Below are 20,661 nucleotides of genomic sequence, written 5' to 3'. Positions count from 1 at the left end.
AACAATGGAGTATCCATGCAGCAAAATGACCGGTGAGTGGCCTGCACTGTTTGTTGTGTGACATCAGTGACGTTTCTGCTTCAAGGGCCATTGGGGCACAGCTTCACTGCAAGTCAGGTCAGGTCAGGTTGGGGAGCAGGCACTGGTACACACAATGAAACAATTCAGGATCCTGGTTGGCAAAACCCCAGGCAGACACCAGGTCCAGTCTCACCCCCTGGAAATGACCCTCTATCTGCTGCAGCCAGGTGTTACGTGGGCGTCCCCTTGACCTGGCCCAGCCACTCAGGTCCTCGGCAATGAGCTGGATCACCCTCGGGTAATCGTGCCACATGGCCGTAGTGGCATAACTGATGCACCCTCACATGTGCCACATTCGGGACTCCGTGAGCAACACAAAGTCAAACCAGCGGGACCCAAGGATTCTCTGAAGAGACACCAAAGGAGCCCAGTCTTCATCTCAGGTCACTGGATAGCATCCATGTCTCACAAACAGGAAGCACCAGGACTCTAAAGACTTGGACCTTCGTCCTTTTGCAGATATCAGGAGCGCCACATGCCCCTTTCCAGAGACCTCATGACCGCCCCATGCTCTCCCAATCCGTCTATTGACTTCACAGGAAGAGTCACCAGAGAAACTCTCTCTGACAAGGCAATCTGATGTATGGCCAGAAGTTCATCCCGGCCAATACCCCCACACCATCAGGTGGAGCCCTCCCTGCCGTATGGAGGTGCCCCGAAGACATCATGGACATTGGAGTCTTTATGCACAGCCCAGCTGGATACCATGGGGGCCACTAGGAGACGCTGCAGGGAGGAATGAGGTTTATTTGCCTTACAGCCCGGAAGTACGTCCGAGTCACATGGACAAGGGGAATGACGTGCTTCCTGGGTAAAGAAATTGACTTTTTGATCTAATCCGGAAGTGATAGGGGATCACATGGACTGGGGATTGGAACACTTCCAGGTCAGGGAGTATAAAAGGATTGTGGGAGCTCCCAGACCGCCAGCAGAGCAGGGTGGAAGGGTGGCAATGCGTCTGGGAGTGGAGGAATTGCTTTTAATTTATGAGTATTGTGGAGAGAAGGGTACTTTGTGCACTGTTTAATAATAAAAAGTCAACTATTTGGACTGTTACATCGTTTCTGACGTCTTGGTCAAGGGTTCAAGGGAGCGACAGCGCCCCCAATCAGTCACAGTAAGTAAACCTCTCGACGCGGTCGAGACTCTCTGTGAAGACAGACACACTGCTGATGGCCGTGCCCAAGAGGTCATTAAAGGCCTGGCGCTTTGGTTTTCATCAGGACACTCGCAAGCCCAGACACTCAGGCTCCTCGCTCAGTCTCTCTCGAACGTCCTGATCAGAGCCTCCATTGACTCCGTGAAGATCACAGCACCGTCAGCAAAGTCAAGATCAGTGAATCTCTCTTCACCAACAGATGCCCCACAGCCGCTGGACCCCATGACCTTGCCTAACACCCAGTCCATACAAGCATTGAACAGAGCAGGAGCAGAACACACCGCTGATGAAATCCAGAATCAACTGGGAAAACACAGAGGTCCTGCCTCCACTCTGCACAGCCCTCACAGTACCAGTGTACAGGCCGGCCATGATATCCAGTAACCTCGACGGGATCCCGCAAACTCTCAGGATGTTCCACAGGGCAGCTCGATCAACTGAGTCGAACGCTTTATAAAAATCGACAAAGACTGCAAAGAAACTCTGCCGATATTCGCGTTTGCGCTCCATGAGAACCCTCAGTGCCAGGATGGTTGACTTCTTAAGCGTAAAACCCGACTGTTCCGGTCACTGGTAGGTGAGCAAGTGATCATGAATCCTATTGAGGAGGACCTTACCTGGCACCGAGAACAGTGTTATCCCCCTGTAGCTGCAGCAATCCAGGTGATCATGTTGTGTAAAGTAACAGTTATATCATTTAATTTATTAATTTATAATTGACCCTGCAATGGACTGGCACCCTGTCCAGAGTTTGCTCCAGTACCCTCCCCGTGACCCTGCTCAGGACTACGCAGGTTAGGAAATGGCTGACTGACTAACGTATTATGAAAACATCTATCACAGCCCTCAGCTTTGTCTTCATACTTAATATTTTTTTTCCAATGTTCTATTATGGGCTCAATACACACTCACTGAGCACATTATTAGGACCACCAGTACACCTCCTTATCCATGAAATGAGCCAATCATGCGGTAGCAGCACTGGGCTTTTCTTTTGCTCAGTATAGTTTGAAGTGGCATTTATTTTGGTACTGTAGTGCTTGACAAAGGTTTGCCAAAGTCATCAGGCCCCACCCGTGTGGTGATATCAGCTATTGATGGAGTGCCTGCCCTCTGAGGGGTCCGAGGCCACAGGGGTTCAGCTTAGGCTTGTGCCCGCACCATTCACGCGCTGGAATTCCTCCAAATGATATTATGCACTGTAGATGGCGAAATACAGTATGCACATCCCTTCCAGTGTTTCTTTGAGGAACATTGTTTTGAAACACTCCAGTCATCTTCTCACCCATCTGTTGACAAATTGGAGACCCTCTGCCCATCTTGGCTCCTCAAAGACTCAGCCTTTCATGGATACCAAATCACCTGTTTGAAATCACACCATTGTTGACCTCATTATTGACCCTAATTTGTCTCCCTGTCCCCCAACGTTTTTTGGGATGTGTCACGGGCCTGAAATGCAGGAATGGAGGTCTATTAATACATGAAATGAAGCTGACCAGACAACACATGAAATCTCTTGGGGTCCACACTGTGCTTTTTTTGTTTTTCAATTTGCATTTTTCCTACCGTAAGGGCCATCTTAATGGATGGGCATGCTGGGCAGTTGCCATGGGCATAGGGGCCCCATGCTGTTCTATGTATGTGGTGACTTGCTGAGTGGCACTGCTTTGCCCAGGGTCCTATAACGCAGTTAAGACGGACTTACTTGCTTGTAGTGGAGTGATGTATTGCCTATAAGTTGATATCTTTATTTGTAGATGTATATTGTGACTTGCTGAGTGGCTGTATAGGTTGGGGCCTCCAGTTCTCTGCTTTGCCTGGGGGTCTATAATACTGTTAAGACTGCCCTGCCTACCATCCCACCTTTTTCTGATTTGGGGTTCTGCAATGAGGCAAACAAAATATGAGGGCCAAACGAGGAGCAAAGTTAGAAAGGAGATTAAAACAAAACCAACGGACCCAAATCTGACACCACGGCCTACTTTGTTTTGAACGCTAACTAGCGCTAGAATTGTTATCCAGCCGAGTGATGAGTCCTGTTCAAACCTCCGCCATCGCATCCACGTGACGATTGTTTGACTGAGAGCTGTGGGTGGTGACTGATAAGAAGCGGCCGTGGAGAGCTTCCTTCACAGCGTGTCTAAGCACGGCCGTAGTGTTAGGGTGCAGGAGTACTGACAGACTGAGCAGGTCCTTCCTCCCCGACACTATGCGACTTTTCAGTTCCACCTGGGGGAGTAAATGCTAACATTACTCAAAGTTATTGTCTGCTTTTACATGCATTGTTATCACTCTTTAATTTAATATTGTTTTTTTATCAGTATGCTGCTGCTGGATTATGTGAATTTCCCCTTGGGATTAATAAAGTATCTATCTATCTATCTATCTATCATATAGTGCCTTTCATATCTATCTATCTATCTATCTATCTATTATATAGTGCCTTTCATATCTATCTATCTATCTATCTATCTATCTATCTATCATATAGTGCCTTTCACATATCTATCTATCTATCTATCTATTATATAGTGCCTTTCACATCTATCTATCTATCTATCTATCTATCTATCTATCTATCTATCTATCTATCTAAGCTGATTAAGAAGACTTCCGGATGCCTCCTTGTGGAAGTGTTTCGTCCAACCAGGAGGAGTCCTCGGGGTAAACCCCAGACACACTGGAGAAGTCTGCGATTCTACGAACACCTCGGTATCCACCTGGAGGAGCTGACAAAGGTAAAGGGATGACGCAGACTGTGATCCGGACCTGGAAAAGCAGAAGGAGATGGATGGATGGAGGGAAGGATTTTAAAAAGTGGGTTTCACCTGTGAACCACCAGGTGGGCACACTGCCCAGTGGCGTAGCTGGAGGGGGGGGCAAGGGGGGACATCTGTCACCGGGCACAGCATCCAGGGGGCGCCAAATTGATGTTACGAAATTTTAGAATGAAATGTTTTCCATTCTTAAATGCACTTAAAAGTAAATAAAAAACATTCACATACTCAGTCCATCACTCCATCAGTATGAGGGGATCTTTTACTTACGTTTTTTGTCTCTTTCTGATTTCGAAGCACGTATTTGTTCTATATACCCAACAGACAATAATTTATCCCCTCCACTACTCTAACATGCTTGACTCCCACCCAGAAACATTTTTGATGTTGTTAAACAGGTCACATGACTGACATGAGGCATTAGTGTATCGTTGTCTAAGTTGTTGCAAACGGCATTTCTGTGTGCCAAGTGATTTGTGTTTATGTGTTTGATAGAAAATTGATTGGGCCGTGGTGAAGTATTCTAGTAGATGGCTGCCAAAATCTAGACATTTCCCCATCATATTTTCGTACGAATAAATTGTGAGTAATGCAGTTTTAATAAATATATAATTATTTTGCTTTATAATTTGCTATATACTTTCTTTAAAATAATTTTTAAATGCGGAAAATGAATTTTTTCTTACAAAAACTAATGACGGATTTAGATTTTAAAGAACACGAGGCGGCGTTATCATTTTTGGAGACTTATATGAAATTTGTTTCTTAAAATACTACTATTTTAAATACATTTTTTAAAAATTTTCTTTCCCTTCCCCATTGCATTTTGACAAACAGGAGTTGGAGCGAAATCTTCAGCTGTCCTCGGGCGCTGAAAACCCAGCTACGCCTCTGGCACCGCCGCCCAAACCCGACACAGACACACAGAGGCTCAAGTGCAAGCGCGCGACGCTTTTAGTTTTCTTCTTTTTACCTCGTGGGAATCGCATTCCTCCGTTACCACAAGCACAGCACAACACAATACTCTGCTTCTCCCTCTTTTCTTTCTTTCTCTTCTTCTGTCTCTTTTTCTCTTCTCTCTCTTTCTTTCTCTCTCTCTCTTTTCTCTCTCTTTCTCTTCCCTCTCTTTTTTCTCTCTCTATCTCTTCTTCTCCCCCTTTCTCTCTCTTTTCCTTCTTCTCTCTCTTTCTCTTCTCCTTTATCTCTCTTTTTCTCTCTCTCTTTTTCTCCCTCTTTCTCTCTTTTCTCTCTCTTTCTCTTCTTCTCTTTCCTTCTTCTCTCTCTTTCTCTTCTCCTTTATCTCTCTTTTTCTCTCTCTCTCTTTTTCTCCCTCTTTTTTCTTCCCCCTCTTTCTCTCTCTTTTTCTTCTTCTCTTTCTTTCCCTTCTTTTCCTTTCTCTCTCTTTTTTTCTCTCTTCTTCTCCCTCTTTCTTTTTCTCTCTCCCTTTCTCTTCTTCTCCCTCTTTCTCTCTCTCTCTCTCACTCTTTCTCTTCCCTCCCCCCGACTCTGGCTCCCCGATCACAGTGAGGCGGCCCCTCTTACAGGACCCCCAGAAGGGCTCCAGGTGCTCTCTGTGGTGTGGTGGTGGTGCTGCAGTCCAGGGTTCCAGAACTGTCCAGGCTCCCCCTGGTGGTGACCTTCAGGGGGGGGGGTCCCCCTGTCGTGTCCCGAGGGAGGTGTCACCCTGAACTTGGCCGTCCATCACACACCGTCCCGTACAAATCTGCTGTACGTCGACCCTAATTCTTCACAGATGAACGTTTTGCTCTCCTTCAATATAAAGTGGTTCATTCATTCTTTCTTTCATTATCCAACCCGCTATATCCGAGGTTGAGAAAAGAAATTGCAATAACTACATTTAAATTTAAGTAATAAAAATATTTAAACCGAGCTGCCGGAGGGCGAATGTTGCAGTCATTAACACTGAACGTAGCTTTTTTTGAAATGCAGGACGATAATCAGCCATTGTTTCCAAGTATAAATTCATCAAAATGTCAGTTGGCATCGTTTTTTTCTTTTTTTTTTCTTCCTCTTACCAAGGGCAGCGTTTAACCCTCTGAACTCCGAGGAGTGAGGAATCATTTCGCAAGGTAATTTGGTGTTTTTTTTTTTTTTTTGCTATGCTAGCTATTTCACAACTTCAAACATATTTCCAATATGTTTGTGAAATTTAATATGCTCTCCAGCTCCGAGTTACGTGCCACACGGGTGACCTAAGCAATTTAAAGCTGCCTTGAGGACAAATGCTGCGAGAACAGAAATGCATAATTCATTGGATAAATGTGCAGCCACGTCCATCCTGAAATTAAGGGAATGATATTCATATCCACTTGTCTGGGTTAGAGTAGCAGAAGGAAAGTCAGTTGAAAATTCAAAAAAAACGAAACAACAAGATATAATTGAGACCCTGTCCCCTTAAGAACGAGGAAATATTATGTCTGTACGCTCCTATCGCTGGGATTGTCCCCTACAAAGAAAAATGTCCCTTTAGGTCCAAACTCAATGGCAGCGCCTTCTTTTTTACCCGCTGACTCTGTTTCTCAAGATGGCTGGTTCAAGTCATGCCAAGACCAAGAGTTGTAACGTGGCCAGGCGGGCAAAAACGTTGGGGTGCCAAGCCGGGTCACCCCATTTAAATCCAAACTGGAACAAAAACTCAACTCGTTTGCCTGGCTTGGGATTCGGAGATTCTGCCCTCTTCTTTCACCAGTTGACGTCTGACGCTTGGCTCCCCTGGTTGCCTGGTATTAGTAGCGCCCGAAAAGGGGGCGGAGTCTTCTCAGGGGCCACGCGTCTTCCTTTTAGTGGCCCTTCGATTCTATTGGGTAAAAGAGACGATACTGTGAGCGTTGGCGCCGAGGTGGAACGGCTTACGTCACCAGAGCCAGGACGGCTGTCCCCTGATGTGCACATGTGTGGCACGGTCTGACGATGTTCTGTCTTGGAGGCATTGTCCATGTGTGTTAGGCGGACATTTTCACGATTAAGGCTGCTCAGGCCAACAAGCTTGTTCAAAATAACATCAAGTCGAGATCTGAAAGTCCCTAAAGTCCTGCTCTCCACTACACTACTTGGTCTCTTGTGTCTATGGTTCCTAGCGTGACGGACATCTTTTGTGTGAAATCTGCCTTCAACAAGTTTCCAACTGTGTCCCCGCATTGCAGAATGTATTTTAAAGTACCAACTGGGTGTCAGCTGCACTCATTTGTTTTAAACGCTTCACTCAGGTCTCTGAGAAGGTCAGTCAGTCAGTCAGACAGTCATTATCTAATCCTAACTACAGTAATCCCTCGTTTATCGTGGGAGATCATTTCCAAGGCCTGCCGCAATAACTGAATTTCCGCGAAGTAGAGACACCATATTTATTTAATAATTTAACGTGTATTTGGACGTTTTTAAACCCTCCCTGTACTGTTTACAACCCAACCTTTACTCTGTTAATAACAGGGACAACTGTTAAGAAATATGAAATCGGTAGATAAGTTTACAGTTACTGCATAGCGAAGTACACATACCTATATATGACGTGATGATGGTGATGAATATGCTGTGCAGTAAAAATGATGACGATGAAGGTGATGATGACTTGTACTGTCCAGCCGATGACTGTATTTTACGTCTCTTCATTTCCTGGGGCACCTCTTCCACGGTTTCCAAAGGTGTATCCGTAGTAGTAGTAGGAACTGGCTCTTTGTTGCGAGGCTACAAAAACATTGTGATCGGCAGTTGCTGCCGCTGCTTCTTTTTGCGGTCGAAGAGCAGCTTGTAGGCGGTCATGACGTCGTCGACCTTGTTGCAAAATTGGGCCGATCGAACCATATCGTCGTCCCATTCCTGTGACCGCTCTTGTAGATCCTTAGCCAGTCTGCAGCCACAGCCGCGAACGTTCTCCCTTCCTTCAACATATCCAGAAGTTTCACCTTCTCAGTGATCGTCATCATTCTTTGTTGCCGTTTAGGCTCAGCACCAGCCTTGGAAGAACCAGCACATTTGGGAGCCATTGCAGGGGGTGAAAATTGAAGCGAAGTTCAACACAAAGAAAGCACACCAAAATCACAAGCAGTACAGTGTAAAGTAAACCGCTCGGCGAGAAAGCTTGAAGCGAAATGGCCATGGCAGAGAGACAAGAGGAGGTGCTGTGTGAGCTGGGCATCATTCAAAGCACCAATCACGGGCCCGATTAGAAAGCGGGAAGCTGTGATTTGTCGTCTCACTCCCATGTACCAATCACAGCCCGTGTTACGACGCGCTTAGTCACCGGACTTGTTTTGTTGTTCTTAGACTAGGAAATACTACAACTATATTTAAAAACCCGCGAAGTAGCGAGGGATTACTGTACAGGGTCACGGGGGTCTGCTGGAGCCAATCCCAGCCAGCACAGGGCACAAGGCAGGGCACACACATACACACTCCAAGCACAATTTAGGATCGCCAATGCACCTAACCTGCATGTCTTTGGACTGTGAAGAAAACCCACGCAGACACGGGGAGAACATGCCAACTCCACACTGGGAGGACCCGGGAAGCGAACCCAGGTCTCCTTACTGCGAGGCAGCAGCGCTACCCACTGTGCCACCCCCAACTGAGAAGGTTCAACTTCTTAAATCTTTCCTTAATAACTCATACCCTGTATATAATGCATATGTGTATGTTCTATGGAAAGACTAGTGGCAGTGCCCAGTGTTGCCCAGGTATATTTATATAAAGAGTTATGGTAGAGTTGTAGCGTTATTATGGCATATTGGTGTCTCAGTCTCTGCTCATCGCTCAGACCTCCCAGTTGAGGGTTTAAGGCGGCCATCTAGCATCCAGGGGGCGGTACTGCACAGTCCATGGCTGCTCCACCTGAGCATAAAACGAAGGGGCATCCCGGCCGGTCATGGACACTGGGCCGTCCGCCACAGGATGTTGTTCGCTATTGAATTGCCTTACTGCTTAGCTAGTTCTTTTGCCTTTCGTGCTCACATTTTTGGAAAAATCAGTCTTCTGTTTTAAAAAGACCCTGAATGCTCTCAACGTGAACTGGCAGATAAACCTTCGAGGAAAACTGGGGGATCGGAAAAGAGAAACAAAACAAAACAAAAAAAGGGACTAGATTCAAAACCCGAGGTGACAACAGTCAAAGTCGAGGAGACAAAACAAGGGGGCAACACCAGAGATTTTACACTTGGCGTCTCCAGGGACTTGTTATCAGCAGATTGGATGAACAAATGAAGTCGAGCCTTCCTTTTATCCCATCACGTCGAATACACACATAGTAGCCTCCATCGCCGGCGTGACCCTGGAAACCTGGGAAAGCAGAGCTCCTCCTTCTTCATCTTCTTACAGCTGCTCCAATTTAGGGGTCACCACAGCAAATCACCCGTCTCCATCTGTCCCCATCATTTACTGTCACACTGACTGCCTACATGGCCCCCCTCACCGCATCCATAAACCTCTTCTTTGGTCTTCCTCTTTTCCCCGTTCCTGGCTAACAACAACAATTCAAATTAATAATAATAATAATAATAATAATAATAATAATAATCTACTCTATATATCCATCCATCCATCCATTTTCTAACCCGCTGAATCCGAATATAGGGTCACGGGGGTCTGCTGGAGCCAACCCCAGCCAACACAGGGCACAAGGCAGGAACCAATCCTGGGCAGGGTGCCAACCCACCGCAGGACACACACAAACACACCCACACACCAAGCACACACCAGGGCCAATTCAGAATCGCCAATCCACCTAACCTGCATGTCTTTGGATTGTGGGAGGAAACCGGAGCTACTCTATATATATAAAATCTTAAGCCTAAAAGTGCAACGGTGACGTTTTTATGTCACGTTTTTTGTCACACTTTAAAGTGGGCTTATTTTAAAACCTACATATACAGTGATCCCTCGCTATATCACGCTTCGACTTTCGCGGCTTCACTCCATCGCGATTTTTTCTTTTCTCATACACGCTTACGTCACTACGCATGCGCTTTCTGAGAACTTTTATCTAAGCCATACGATGGCTCCTAAACGTGCTGCTTTTTCTAAGCCTTCTGACAATAAAACTAAGCGCCGGAGGAAGATGTTTACTATCCAGGAGAAGGTGAAACTCTTGGATATGATTAAAGATGGCAATACCCTACAAAAGCCTCTTCACGCATATGAAAAGACAGCGCCAGCAACTGCCTATCAAGATGTTCTTCAGCTTCGCACCCAGACACCCACTGCCTACTCCAAGTACTTCTTCACTGAAGACAACAACGCACCTGCTGAAGATACTGCACCACCTTGAAGACTCTCCTACTGAGGTCGTACCTTCATAGGTTAGTGGTTGTGTGCAATTAAATGTACAGTACAATAATCTACTATAGAAAAGCGTTCGGGATTGTCCTTCCATCCCGTGAGTGCAAAGCGTAGCGGTACTCCGCTTATTACAGACTTACTACTTGCGGCTTGAGGTACGAAGCGACGCGATGTGAGCAGAGTTCTGGTGCTGTCATCGTTCCCTTGCTTTTGTGCGCGATGCGCTGGAAAAATAGACAAAATTATGTCTCTGGAAATAATTAATGTTGATGGAGTACAAATGCCTCACCGCGTAGTAAATATCAGGGGAGATGGTGCTTGCTTATTCTCATCTATAGTTTATTTAGTGCATGAAACTCCGTCTTTAGCGGTACAGATTCGGGCTGACATTGTACGACTTTGGACAGGCACTTGAGGGGATAAAAAAAAAAGCAGGAGATGTTATGGATGGGCACTTTTATGTTCTCATTCCCTACACTTACATGCCTGATGTACACGTGGAGCGCACAATAATTGAGGGTAAAAGTCGGTCGCCTTAAAAGGCGAGTGCGCCTAGTAATATGATATTTGTAACGTCTAATATGTCTTATTTTCTCTTATTTTGTCTAATATATTGGGTAATACGAGTGTAATGGTGACTAAAGGGTGTTATTTCATGTCTAGAGGGCTGTAATAATGTAAAAAATGTATTTAGAAGGTCGTAAACAGGTTTTCTATACTCTAACTGCGAAAATATTCGATTTATAAATAAAGAATCCTACTTCGTGGAAATTCATTTATCACGGTAGAGTCTGTAACGGATTAACCGCGATAAACGAGGGTTCACTGTATATGTTTAGTTTCATTCTTTTCCGATTTTATCAAACTTTAATGTGATGTTGTTAGATTTTCAGATTCTTGTTCCCTTTTTAAATTATAAACTAAAAAATATGAAGAACTCACGTCCAGCAAGACAAGACTTTCTGCCAAGAGATTTAGCTACGCTCGGGGCCAGAAATAAAAGACAAAGAGTAGGACAGCTGCTGTACAGGCCTTTAAATGTTCAAAGTGCCGCTCGAGATGCAGATCACACGGCACGGCAGCAGGAGCAGCAGCTGATTGAGGAAAGAGGAGGTAAAAAAAACTGCATTTGTTTCCCATTGTATCACCGTTTACGAGGGGGTTTCGGAGCGCATCTCCTTGGGGTACGCTCAGCCTCTCTCTTCAAAAAGATGCGAAGTGGCTGGCACATAGCGCAGGCCTGGTTAGCGAGCAAAGCAAGCAGGGTGGAACCCCCTAGTAATAATAATAATGATACATTTAATTTACTGTATATATCACCTTTCCCATGCCACTAACTAATCCACAGCAAACCACATCACCACCATGAGTGTGCTCGCCCTTTGTTACTAGCCAGGCATTTTGGGGCTTTGCGTTTGGGAATCTGCCAAGAATCATAACAGTGCCAGTTCAGAATTGTGAGGATGGCATACAGTTGGGTCCATAAGTATCTGTTCAGGGACCCAATGTTCCTAATTCTGGCTCTTTCTGTACGCCAGCACAATGGATTTGAAATGAAGCAATCAGTATGTGACTGAAGTGTAAACTTGCAAGGGCTTTACCAAAAATATCATATGAGTCGTTTAGGACTGACAGCCATTTTTTTTTGGACAAATGAAGTTAAGATCATTATCTTCTTATATAATACGCTACCGTGGCTGTTCGTTTGTCTGTCCAGGATTTTAAATCACCTGTAGCTCGCAAAGTGTTTGAACTATTGATCTGAAATTTGGTACACATACACTACGTGACGTCTACTAGCCACTTTCGGGTGATGATTGACCTCCAAGGTTATTCCTCTTTTTATTTTATTGTAGAATCAACTCTCGGCAGCAGGGCGGCCGTGTGGCGCATGTGTATGGGCGTTATTCTCATCCCTACCACCTTCACCATCACTTCCTCTCCATCTTCATATCTTAAATCATTCTTGAGGCAGATTGAAGACTTAAGTGCCAGTTTAAGTGAAAAATTAAGTAAAATGCAACACAAACACTGACTTAATCAGTTTTAACGTGAAAAGACGCCGACGGAAGAAGAGAAGAAGCGGGGCACTAGGGTGGTGAAAGGAAAAGCTGCTCAGGAAGGAGCAAGCGCATCAACCTCTGAGCAAACGAATGGTAAATGTACAGAGGAAGAGGAGGAAAACTACAAGTCAAGTGTATTCACTGCACCTTATCGTGCCATACGCTGTTACTTGTATACAAAGAATGATGAACATTAGAACATTCTAGATGAGAACAGGCCATTCAGCCCCACAAAGCTCGCCAGTCCTATCCACTTATTTCTTCCAGAAAAACATCAAGACGAGTTTTGAAAGTCCCTAAAGTCCTCCTGTCTACCACACTACTTGGTAGCTTATTCCAAGTGTCTGTCGTTCTTTGTGTAAAGAAAAACTTCCTAATGTTTGTGCGAAATTTACCCTTAACAAGTTTCCAACTGTGTCCCCGTGTTCTTGATGAACTCATTTTAAAATCACCATCTCGGCCCACTGGACTAATTCCCTTCATCATTTTGCACACTTCAGTCAGGTCACCTCTTAATCTCCTTAAGGCTCAGCTCTTTTAATCTTTCCTCATAACTCATCCCCTGTAGCCCTGAATCAGCTGAGTTGCTCTTCTCTGGACCTTTTCTAGTGCTGTTATGTCCTTTTTGTATCCTGAAGACCCAAAACTGCACCCAGTACTCCAGATGAGGCCTCACCAGTGTGTTATAAAGCTTGAGCAGAACCTCCTGTGACTTGTACTCCACACATCAAGGCGCTATATAACCTGACATTCTGTTAGCCTTCTTAATGGCTTCTGAATACTGTCTGGAAGTCGATAGCTTAGAGTCCACCACGACCCCTAAATCCTTCTTATAAGGATTTATTTACCAGCCGCCCGTTGCGTATTCAAACCTCACATTTTTACTTCCATCCATCTATCCATTATCCAACCTGCTATATCCTAACTACAAAGTCATGGGGGTCTGCTGGAGCCAATCCCAGCCAACACAGGGCACAAGGCAGGAAACAAACCCCGGGCAGGGCGCCAGCCCACCGCAGACATTTTTACTTCCTATGTGTAATTCTTTACATTTACTGCCATTAAATTTCATCTGCCACAAATCTGTCTGCCATCCAAGTCCTTCTGTGATGATATAACGGATTTCAAATTATCTGCTAATCCACCTATCTTGGTATCATCTGAAAACGTAACCAGCTTGTTACTTGTATTCCTATCTAAATCATTTACTGTATATTTATTAAAAATAACAGCGACCCCCAAACTGACCCCTGCTGGTCACCACTTAACATCGGCCAGTTCTGATTTGGTTCCTCACACCATCACCCTCTTCTTCTTGTGTCTGAGCCAATCCTGCACCCATCTAAAAACATCACCCTGAACTCCCACTTCTTTTAGTTTGATGCCCAACCTCTCATGTGGCACCTTATCAAATGAGTTCTGAAAGTCCAGATAAATAACATAACATCTCTGAAACAGCCGAGTCGCTCTTCTCTGGACCTTTTCTTGTGCTGTTATGTTTTTTTTTGTAGTCTAGAGACCAAAACTGCACCCAGTACTCCAGATGAGGCCTCACCAGTGCGTTATAAAGCACGAGGAGAACCTCCTGTGACTTCTACTCTACACCTCAGGGCGCTATATAACCTGACAGTCTGTTAGCTTTCTTAATGGCTTCTGAACACTGTCTGGTAGTTGACTGGAGTTCACTACGACTCCTAAATCCTTCTCATAAGATGTACTCTTGATTTTCCGACCGCCCATTGTGTATTCAAACCTCACATTTTTACTTCCTATGTATAATACTTTACATTTACTGACATTAAATTTCATCTGCCACAAATCTGCCCAAGCCTGTATGCTATCCAAGTCCTTCTGTAATGATATAACGGATTCCAAATTATCTGCTAATCCACCTATCTTGGTATCATCTGAAAACTTAACCAGCTTGTTACTTCTATTCCTATCTAAATCATTTATATTTATTAAAAATAGCAACAGCCTCAGTACTGACCCCTGCTGGTGTCTTAACTCTTAACTGTCCCTCCCTCTTCTGACTCCATGCTGACTGTTCAGAATAACTCCTGTCCTTGTCATGTGTTGCTCAATCTTATCCTTAATAATTCCTTCCATTAATTTTCCTGTGATGGATAGAGAAGAGAATGGAGAAGAAAAGGAAGAGCTCATGATCTGCTGAATACCACATCATCTGTGAAACATGGCCTGATCATACACGGAAGTCGCTCACTGGTGTTTCTTGATGATGTAACTGCTGGCAGAAGTAGCAGGATGAACTCTAAAGTGTCTGCTCAGACTCGGACAAATGGTATGACACTTCACAGTACAGATGGACAATGATCCAGAACATACTGGGAACAGCAAACCAACACTAAGAAGTGGACGATTTTTCAATGGCCAAGTCAACCAGCTGACCTCAACCCAACTGGACATGCACTTCACTTACTGAAGACAAAAACTGATGGCAGAAAGTCCAACAAAACAAGACAGCGGCACTAAAGGCCTGGCAGAGCATGGGAGATGGCCATGAGTTCAGGCTTGAGGTAGTCATTGACTGCAGCCAAATATTGAAAGTGATAAATATATTTATGATTATGTTAGACTTTCCAAATACGTTTGAGCCCCTGAAAATGGGGTGTTACCATTCCTAGGTGGCATGGTGGCGCAGTGGGTAGCGCTGCTGCCTCGCAGTAAGGAGACCGGGTTCACGTCTCGGGTCCTCCCTGTGTGGAGTCTGCATGTTCTCCCCGTGTCTGCGTGGGTTTCCTCCCACAGTCCAAAGACATGCAGGTTAGGTGCATTGGCGATCCTAAATTGTCCCTTTTGTGTGTGTGTGTGTGCCCTGTGATGGGCTAGCGCCCTGCCCAGGGTTTGTTTCCTGCCTTGCGCGCTGTGTTAGGATAATGGATGGATGGTCATTCCCAAATGATATTTCTAAATTGGAAAACTGAAGGTCTACACTTGCATCACATCTTGATTGCTTCATTTCAGATCAATGTTGGTGCCTAAATGATGAAAACGGTGCGACTGTCCAACAACTTAACGGACCCTGACTGCAAGCTGCCCTTTCGATCAGCCAAAATGCGTTTTTGCGTTACAAGGAGCCGTGACAGGAGACGACTGCAAAAAAGCAGCTTTGTGTTTTCATTTCCAGGCTCTTTCACTGGTGAGTTTTGATGCAACTGTAAAACAGTTAGGGGACATCACAAACAAACAGTAAAAGGAGCCCATGGATGGCTTTGATGGCTTTAATAAGAGCGAGAGAGGAAGTGTTGTTGCAGTGCATGTGTCAACATCGGCGCACATCTGGAACCTCTTTGGGAAGTGTTGTTACGAGGGAGCCTCACTTGATCAGACACGGAGCCGGGAGGAATGCCATTTCGCTGCAAGGGGAAGCAAGCAAGTCCCGTGGGCTGGACAGTCGCTACGTGGTGTGTGTGTAATTGGGGGGGGGGGCAACTAGGGAGAACCCGTTTTATGCCCGCCTCGTCCCCTTCGTTTTAATTGACGCCAAGCGAACCGCGGCTTTGAATCCTTTCTGATCGATGACCCAAATGAAATTTCCTCGACTGCCGAGGCACTAATGAGATTCAGGGGTCTTGCATCTTTGATGGGCCTATTAGTTGTCCTTTACAGAGGGGAATACGAGACAATTAGGTTGTAGCCGCAGATGTTGGGAAACAATTGTGGCATTCCTGTTCAATTTTACATCTTAATCTCCATGTGGTCTCAATTTTTACTCAACGTATCTACCAGCATCAAATGTTCAAAAGCCTATATTAATTACGCATGATGTATTGAATCTCATTTTCCTTTTTTTTGTTTTCTGTTTTAGCAAACCTTGGAATCATTGCCATATGAAATGTATGCTTGCACTGGCAGATCGGACAGACGTCTCCCTTGGCATTTCTCAAAAGCCGGACACATCGGTGTGTGTTGTCGAGTCGGGTCCGGCACATTGGCTGCAGTGTCGTGCGCCCGTACAGACAAGCGGATTCTAGAAACTGCAACCTCTTGTTCTGTTTCACGAGTTCCTGGGAAAAAAAAAAAAAAAATAGGAAGAAAAAGTAAGTAAGCTGCGATTTTAATGTCTTAAACATGTTTTGTTTTTTTTTTAGCAACATACATCTTTTTTCAATTTCCCGTCTCTGTTTAAATTCCTACCTTTTTGTACATTGTTCGCAATGTTCGCCTCGAGATGCAAAAAAAAAAAAAAAACAAACCATAAGGCGAATATCCAGGCTTCGCATTCGTATAACCCTTCAGTGTGAGGTTACGTTATAATTGGGGGCTACATCAGCTGTACGGTGGACGCGGGCGGACCAAGTGACACGTGTGTAAAACTCAAAGGGCCCAATCATGATGAGAACTCTCATAATAGCAAGGGGTGCCCATCTGTTCGCCATCCAGGGGGTGGCTCTGAGGCTAGGGATCTGCATTGGCAATCGGAAGGCTGCAGGTTCGAGTCCCGTAAATGACAAAAAGGGGCTCTGGTCTGTTGGACTCTTGAGTCAAGGCCCTTAACCTGCAATTGCTGGGCGCTTTGAGTAGTGAGAAAAAGCGCTATATAAATGCAAAGAATTATAATTATTATTATTGTCCTCTCTGCAGTAAAGTGACTGGGCTGCTGCAGGTGGCTTCATGGGAGGACTGAGGGTCCTGAGCCTGGCTGATTATCGACACTGGATCACAATTCTGTTGGCAGCCCCGGTTCAACTCTCCCTTTCTTCGGGATGCCAGCCAGACACAGTAACCTAATGTTGCCAGGCCTCTGCCCATCCCCTAATTCTGTCAGCTCATAAAACGTTGCCCGACCGAAGTCTCGATTGCTTCAAGTTTGTTGAAGTTGGCAGGTCTTTCATGGGTCTGCTGCTATAGTTGCAATTAAGGCTGGCTGTTTAGTTTGTCTTCTGGAATATAGAAAAGAGTGAGCGGAACGCTATATATAGGAACCGAAAAAATGTATACAACAATAAACAGATTAAGAGAAATGAATGGAACATGTGTGACGTACGGGTCGGCTCCACACCCTTCCAGGAGTCTCTTTATTTATTTATTTATTTATTTATTCCATCCATCCATCCATTTCCCAACCCGCTGAATCCAAACACAGGGTCACGGGGGTCTGCTGGAGCCAATCCCAGCCAACACAGGGCACAAGGCAGGAACCAATCCCAGGCAGGGCGCCAACCCTCCACAGTATTTATTTATTTATTTATTTATTTCGGTATACTGTATTAATCTCTGAGAGGAAATTCTCTTTTTCGCGTACCCCAGCTCAGAGTTTTAGGAGGCAGACGTCAGGGTCAGCTATTTGTAAGGCGAGTGTCCCTCAAACCAGGAGCAGACTGGGTCTCAAAACCGCCCCGGGCATCCTTCAGCGAGTGAGGTGATGAGGTCGACCCACTCGGCCCATTATTCATTGTAATTTTCTTAAAATTTGTGATGAGTACGTGCCTCGCTACTTGCTATGAACCGCTGATATGAACTCTGTCTAAACCGCTGTCTAACTTAATCTGTACACTGTTGTTTAGACACAACTTCAAATTTGACGACATGCTTAGAAATAACATTTAATGAAAAATAAAAATTTAGTAACACGACTTACATGTTCCATCCTAATATGAAAAATTCCTATCCTGTGGTATATAACTTTATTTCATCATGCTAATAATCACAGGTGAAAACCACTAATTATCGCTCACACCGATGACCAGCGAACAATAAAATGCGACATAATCTAAAGTAATTATTAGGGCGGCACGGTGGCGCAGTGGGTAGCACTGCTGCATCACAGTTAGGAAGTGGGTTTGCTTCCCTGGTCCTCCCTGTGTGGAGTTTGCATGTTCTCCCTGTGTTTGCTCAGGTTTCCTCCCACAGTCCAGAGACATGAAGGTTAGGTGCATTGGCGATCCTAATTTGTCCCTAGTGTGTGCTTGGCATGTGGGTGTGTGTGTGTGCCCTGCGGTGGGCTTGCGCCCTGCCCGGAATTTGTTTCCTGCCTTGCACCCTGTGTTGGCTGGGATTGGCTCCAGTGAACCCCCGTGACCCTGTAGTTGGGAAATAGTGGGTTGGATGATGACTGACTGACTAAACTAATTATTAGTACTGAAGAATTTAAATACTAAATATGAGATAAAATAAATTTCAATAATGTATATGCTAATTGAAATGTAGCGGTATCGAAATAGAAATCAGCAAAAGGCAGTTTTGACCAAATTCTTCACTGAAGTGTTGACTAAAACAACTTGATGATGTAATGCGGTATATTATCCATCCATCCATCCATCCATTATCCAACCCAACTCCATCTCTGCTGTTAGTCATTAGCACTAAAACATAAGTAATACGATATTTATAATTTATTACTAGCCCTCACCAGTTCTGTTGCTCTTCTCGGTATTATCATGTGGCACTTGGTGCCACAGCTCTACTGCCAGCTTGTTTGCCTGCCTAAGGAAAAGTCATCTCTGAGCCCTGGAATCATCAGGTAGGAAGGTCCTTTCATCTGATTGGCTGGCCCAGCACTGACTCAGCTGTGGAATGGCCAATGGCGACTTTTTGGCCGAGTCCTCAAGGTCTCTGAGCAGATCGGAATCCTCATAGGTGTTGTCAACTTCTCTTGCATTTTGCTTTCTATTTGTGCTGTTACTATTGCACTGTTATATTGTATTCCTGAGGAGGCCATAATAGGTTAGTCATCTCACTCTGTAAAGAGGACCATTTGTGTTCTGTTTTATGTGTTCTGTTTACTCCAATGTCTGACACCCACTGCACACCCCCAACGTATTTGGAAGGGGGTCTGTCTCTGACTTGCCTTTCCCAAGATTTCTTCAATTTTTCCCCACTTTTTTTTTCTTGTCTTCTTAGACAGTCAATGCTTGGTGGGGTGGGCTGTCGAAAAAAAGTGGATATTTGTTTATTATCATAAAGTGATGACCTGATCCAGTGACACTACAAAAGAAAAAGAAGAGCAGTGACATCTGATTAGTATCAAGCACATCACAGGAGCCAAAAATGTGACAAGTAACATCATAACAGGAGGAAACACCATGAAGAGCAGCGACCTCTGATGAGCATCAAGCAAATCATAGAAGGCAAATATGTGACGAGTAACATTGTAACAGGAGGAAACACCAAGAAGAGCAGTGACATCTGATGAACATCAAGCAAATCGCAGGAGCTGAATATGTGACAAGAAATATCATAACAGGAGGAAACACCAAGAGGAACAGCAACATAAATGAAAGTCAGCCGCTGAGATTAAAGCTGCACGACACTCAAAGGGCAACAGGTGAGACTGTGTGGACACAGCGACGAGAATGACACAGTCCAACACCTCCAGCGGCGGACCATTAGAAGAGCAGCACTTGCCGTATCAGGCTGAACTTGGGGGTCTCAGTTGACACATGACATGTTCACATCAGACTCTGGAGAGGCTGTCAGTCCATCACAGTGTACTAGATAAACAGGTGTGAAAGGCACTATATGATAGATAGATAGATATATAGATAGATAGATATGAAAGGCACTATATGATAGATAGATAGATAGATATGAAAGGCGCTATATGATTATCTATCTATCTATCTATCAATCAGAGTGCATTTCATATCTATCTATCTATCAATCATAGAGTGCATTTCATATCTATCTATCTATCATATAGTACCTTTCATATCTATCTATCTATCTATCTATCTATCTATCATATAGTGCCTTTCATATCTATCTATCTATCTATCTATCTATCTATTTTATAGTCCCTTTCCTATCTATCTATCTATCTATCTATCTATCTATCTATCTATCTATCTATCTATCTATCTATCTATCTATCTATTTTATAGTGTCTTTCCTATCTAGCTATCTATCTATCTATCTATCTATTTTATAGTCCCTTTCCTATCTATCTATCTATCTATCTATCTATCTATCTATCTATCTATCTATCTATCTATCTATCTTAGTTTTGAGGTCTGTTTGCACATTTTCTGTTGATCAACATTACAAGAAGTAAATCAAATCCACTAGGATTCAACGTGGCCCAACAATAGAAAGGGGGGTGAACACTTTATATCAGCTCTGTGTGTAGAGGGTTGTCACAATGAATGGAATGTATGATGACCCGAGGCTTGAGGAGTCCATCGCGTGAGAAATCAGGGATATGAATACTCGGTATTTGGGGTTTCTTTATTTTTTATTTTTACTAACCTGCATGCGCTCAGACGCGTCAAGACAAACAAAATCCAAAGCTTGATTGCCCGTGACGCTCCTGAAAGTTCCTTATGCTTCGTTA

The 20,661-nt window shown here is 44.5% G+C and overlaps 1 long non-coding RNA gene across 1 annotated transcript; it reads left to right on the top strand.

The window, feature by feature from the left end:
• The first annotated feature begins 15,576 nt into the window (after positions 1 to 15,576).
• On the top strand, positions 15,577 to 16,417 carry LOC120528544. Its single transcript, XR_005633537.1, has 2 exons — positions 15,577 to 15,793; positions 16,198 to 16,417. It is a non-coding gene; the product is annotated as an uncharacterized LOC120528544 (long non-coding RNA).
• The last annotated feature ends 4,244 nt before the right edge of the window (positions 16,418 to 20,661 follow it).

The sequence above is a fragment of the Polypterus senegalus genome, chromosome 4 (genome assembly GCF_016835505.1).
Source record: "Polypterus senegalus isolate Bchr_013 chromosome 4, ASM1683550v1, whole genome shotgun sequence".
Lineage (NCBI taxonomy): Eukaryota > Metazoa > Chordata > Cladistia > Polypteriformes > Polypteridae > Polypterus > Polypterus senegalus.
This window is presented reverse-complemented; position numbering and strand designations above follow the sequence as displayed.